At 48.1% G+C, this 5,019-nt stretch overlaps 1 pseudogene; it reads right to left on the bottom strand.

Annotated features, from left to right (window-relative positions):
- Window positions 1-2,151: 2,151 nt before the first annotated feature.
- Window positions 2,152-4,560, bottom strand: LOC146183918 (uncharacterized; annotated as a pseudogene).
- Between the last annotated feature and the right edge of the window lie 459 nt (window positions 4,561-5,019).

Raw genomic sequence — 5,019 nt, 5'->3', positions numbered from 1 at the left:
TTTTACTTATTGCACGTGCCAATCACGTTGTTTCAGTGTAAGCCGGCGAACAACAGAGAACTTATGACAAGCTGGAGATCGTCAGCGTGTGTCTACAAACGTTCACCGTGCGAGCGAGGTAGTATCGCCGCCAGCCTTCAGCGAGGTCCTCTCTAGTACTTCGAGACTAGCTCATTGCGACGTGAACACGGGACGCGGCTCTCCGATAGCTAGTAGGGAACTTCTATTCCTGCTTTCAGTTGCCGGTAATCTCATTTATAGGCGCGAAATGAGTACAGGGGAATTTACTGATAGAGCAAGTGCGTAAACTTACTCTTCTCAGGCGAGTTAATTGGACCCGCCTAATCACTTTTTTTTTGTTTTGTTTTGTTTCTCGCCCGTGGGCTCCTACTTTCTATATAGCGCTGTCTATCACCACTTCGCTTTGTTAACTTCATTGTTTATCTTGTGAGCTGCGAAATGCAACTGTTTAGAATAAGCAAGGAGCAGTACGAAAGTACAAAAACGCAGAGAGAGAAAAAAATAAAATGCCGACACTTCAATCGCAGCTTGGATTATGAGAAGGTACAATTTTGCGAACGGTGCGGTTGCGTTGACGTTCTCAATTAAATCAACGAGCATGATTGATGACACCGAAACAAAACTTCAATGGCACGTGCCGAATCATCACCTTGGGGAAACAGGTTGCCTACCTGAAAATACCGCGAACGCACGGCAATATCTGTTGTGACTGGCTTGCCGATTCCCAGTTTCTGCACCTATTGCTGCATTATATTTGTGCTGCTGGCAGCGGGAAATCAATGGAATGATATCTCTTAGGTTTTCCACCTTGTTGACGTACAAAAATATAGCGGTGGTTTCGCTTAGCTGAGCACGAATATACACACAGACGTCATATTTAGTACTCGATTGTTTACCTTTTCTTTCACACGTCTTGCTACATTTATTTAAGCTTTGATTCGTTTATGTTTTACTTCTTCTCTTGCAGCACCATCGTCATCACAACCCCCGGTAGCAGCAACAGTAGGAGAATGACCACGAGCGACTGGCTGGGAGAGGAATCGATGTGAACTATGGATAGAACCGCTTTGGTTTGCAATCTTGCCAGTTTAGAGAAGTAATTAGCGGGTGCTTTAGGCCTATGTTAAGATGACGGATGCTTAATTAAGGCCTTTAGTGCCACTTTGTCTGAGTAGGTGAAGAAGACACCTGCAGCTTAGAATGAAAACCTGACATCATGGGGAGAAACCGGCTACCGTGATGGAGCACCCATCGGCATGCCAGGGATAAAAAATTCTAAGGTCGAAAACCATTATAGCGCGGTGGATCGTAGCCCATCACTACGGCACCTCTATCTCCCTCTCTTCGTTCACTACCCTCTTTCTTCCTTCCTTTACGGCGTGGTACTCGTGTTCGCGGAGAATTGTGACAGTTACTTTGCCTTTTCTATCCTGTAAATCAATTTGAAATGCCGCTTATGCCTGCTGTACAAACGCCTCCTAGATATCTAGATCTGTTTGCTGTGTGGTTCGAGGAAGCGGCAAATGAAAGGCGCCGCACGGACGCCTGCATCGGACGCCAGGCGGCGTATTGCCAAACCCTATCCCGTAGGCACACTGGAGCAGACGACGCTCTCAGCGAGCTAAACAGCGATTGTTGCTGAACGGTCTCTCTGAACGCAACCTAAAGGTAACGTACACTCACTGTAAACGGCGATTGTTGCTGAAATATATCTCTGAACGCAATCTAAAGGTAACATGCACTCACGGAAGGCAGGAAATAATTACGGTGAAGGAAATTGTTTAGTGTAACCGTTCTCATACCGATTGTTGCTGAAATGTGTCAGTGAACGCAACCTAAAGGTAACATACACTCACTGAATGCAGGAAATATTTACGGTGAAGGCAAGTGAAAAAAAAATTTAAAAAAAATTACAATACAGGAGCCGAACAGACGTTTCCGTGGCATGAGTGCAGAGGTGGGTGGTGTCAATCCAGTGCGCCACAAAAGCTTTTTTGTTTTCAGCATGGTATTTAGTACATGCTTTTAAATTCAGCATACATTTATAAACATTATTTACAGAGTAATCAGCCTGTAGGCGAAAAGTCCAATTGGAACATACAACACAACACCACACAACTAGAATACGACTTAGCACATCTTCACTGAAACGGTGGCAAGGAAAGACAACACATCAACAATGGCAGCTAGTCCGGTTGATAGTCACTATCTTCGTAAGTGTCTCTAAGCTGGTGTACCATCTGGCCGAAATGAGTAGCGGGGGATACTAGACGTTCAGCATTCCGATCCAACATACACGTTTTCCACAAGCTGTGCACACAGCCACAGATACTCTATCTCCAGGAGATAGAGTATCTGGAATGGCATGTTCGGGTTCCACAGTCGCTTTGATTCTGCTGTAATGTGCTGTTGTAACCGTCGAGCGCTTTTTTTTTCTCGATAGTGTTTTTGTTTTGTTGAGAGGCGATATAAGTCAGCTGTTTCGTTAATAAAACTAGTTAGAAGTCTGCGCCTTGTATGTGCCTGTGAGTTTCTTACGTCACGTCTTTTTCGCGCAGTTTTAATCGTTCAACCACCATACAATGATCTGAAAAGGAAACCGGTACAGTTTCACTCAACAAATCACGGGAAATCAGCGTGGAAGAAACATAAATCCTGTCTAGGCGCGCGTGGGACCTCCCCTGGATATGCGTGAATAGTCTAGTTGCATGACATGAGGCCCCTGTGTCAATGAGTCCTGAGTCATCTATAACACATGACAACACTCCACCACTTCTGTCTCTGTGTACGCTAGGCCCAGCACGATCATTCAGGTAACATACACAATTAAAGTCTCCCATTAGCACAACATTCTTATCACAATCTAGGAGCTTAGCCATGACTTCAAACATATTAACACGCTCAGCTGCACTATTAAACGCATAAATATTGATAAGTCTCCATGGCTTTCCGTGGAGCAAAAAATCACAGCTTATTAGCCGCCATTCAGAGTCAGTACAGTAAGATAACGCAGAATAAGGGAGAGCCTTTCGCAGACACAAGAAGTAACCCACCGAAAAGCCAATAGCATGCGTCACAATAACATCGTAATCAGACAAAAAGGGTCCTAGTGCCCTCTCTGTATCCTGCTCACTCTCAATCTTCGTTTCCTGGACGGCGACAAAATCAAGCCGCCTGCTGCTGAAAAGTCGACGAAGTTGCACCTGCTTCTGATGAGACCTAAGGCCTCTCACATTCAGCGTTGCAAACACTAGCTCTTCAGGGGTCGCCATGGTGACCACACAAGTGCTAACTAGGCTTGCATTTGTCTCTCCGGAGACGGCGACGTCGCCTCCGGACCTCCACCACGACTGCGGTAACGCGAACGTTGGCACTTTCCCTTGTGTTTCGACGTGCGGCGGCGGCGGCGATGCTTCACGCTTACGAGATCATCTACACTCGAGTCAAATGCACATTTGCCTCGGCGCTTATGAAGATGCTCTTCAACAGGAGGGACGGCCTCATCTGCAGGTAGAGTGGCCTGACCTGCAAGCTCTTCCTCGGCATTGACCTTAGTGGCTGGAGTAACCGGGGCGGTATCTTTGGCAGGATTAGAACACGTGGCAGGCTCGATATCATGTGCCGGATTCGGCGTCTCATATCGAAGCAGCGTCTCACTTTCCTTGGAGTCACCTTGAGGAACAACCGTTGTATTAGCTGTGGTAGCCGTGTCCACAGTAGCAGCTGAGAGGACCCCAGCCGCGTCAAGCACTTCTGTATCGTCCATAATATGCTCTTGTAGAGCGTCGTCCGGTGGCCGCACACGATGCCGCAGCTTGTCCGCATAGGTAACGACGCACTCTTCTGCGGTGTGGCCGAAGCGTCGGCAGTCGTCAGAACGCGGTGTACGGCAGTGCCTATACGAATGTGGCCAACACGGTTGCATCGGAGGCATAGCGGTGGCCTGCCTGGTATTAAAACAAGGCTCTGTGTACCCCAAATAGTCAGTACATGTGGGACGTCGCCAACGCCGACTCCTTCAACGAAAGACACAATAACATCCAGGTTCAGCGTTCTCAAATCTTCCATTTCCGCCACTTTCCAATTTTCTGTCGAAATCGAAGTCACCTTCCCGTAGGCCTGTAGTGCCTCACGTATGAAGGCGTCTTCCAAGCGTTCAGGAAGCCACAGAAGCTTCAGTTTCACCACTTTTGGTTCTGGGTCCACGACGACACAACGGCGGCCCTTAACAACGAGATCACAGCAAGCCACCAATTTCTCTTTCGATTGTGCCGATTTGCAGGTGACCATCCATACATGAGACATTTGAAATTGGCCAATTGAACTAATTTCCTTGAGGCCCACAACATTCCGAAGGGAGTCTCTGAAGTCTTGTGCCCGGTACGGGCGTCCGGCAAGGTCCGCATGCAAGAAAACGGAGTCAGCGACAAGCTTCGCAGTTGGGAGACGGGGCAAAACAATCCGGTATTCATTACTGCTGGCATTAGCCTGAGCAGTACCTCGGCCAGAGGCCGATTGAAGCCTTTGAGTGGAGAACATCGAGAAACGCAACCGCTTGGAACAGCGTCTTCGGCGCCACAAAAGCGGCGGGAACAGTGGCCTTCAAATTCATTATTATTCGTTCAGACAATATATCCACAATTTGTCGCCAGGTGGCGTTGCTCAGAGGAATCGCGAGCCAGAGCGTCGTCTGCTCGAGTGCTCCTACGGGATATGGTTTGGTAATAAGCCGCCCGGCGAGGTCAGCTTCGCATATGCATGAATCGCCTGGTGACGCAACGACCTGTCATGACGGTACATCGTGCGCCCCTTGTCGAACACAACCAGCATCTCACTGAACGCATCAAAATTCTCCGGCGTTCTATAATTCGTTTACAGGAAAGGAAAGGCCCAGTATCTGTCAGTCGCGGAAAACCGCTATCATCCTCACGGTAGACAAGGGGAATTATGAAGAGCGTTTCACGATCCGGTGCGTGGCGCAGTTCGTAATGCGCTGGA

This window comes from Amblyomma maculatum, chromosome 7, assembly GCF_055883805.1.
Source record: "Amblyomma maculatum isolate TAMU_Amacu chromosome 7, ASM5588380v1, whole genome shotgun sequence".
In the NCBI taxonomy this organism is placed as follows: Eukaryota; Metazoa; Arthropoda; class Arachnida; order Ixodida; family Ixodidae; genus Amblyomma; species Amblyomma maculatum.
The sequence above is the reverse complement of the archived record's forward strand: the minus strand, read 5'-3'. Positions and strand labels throughout refer to the sequence as shown.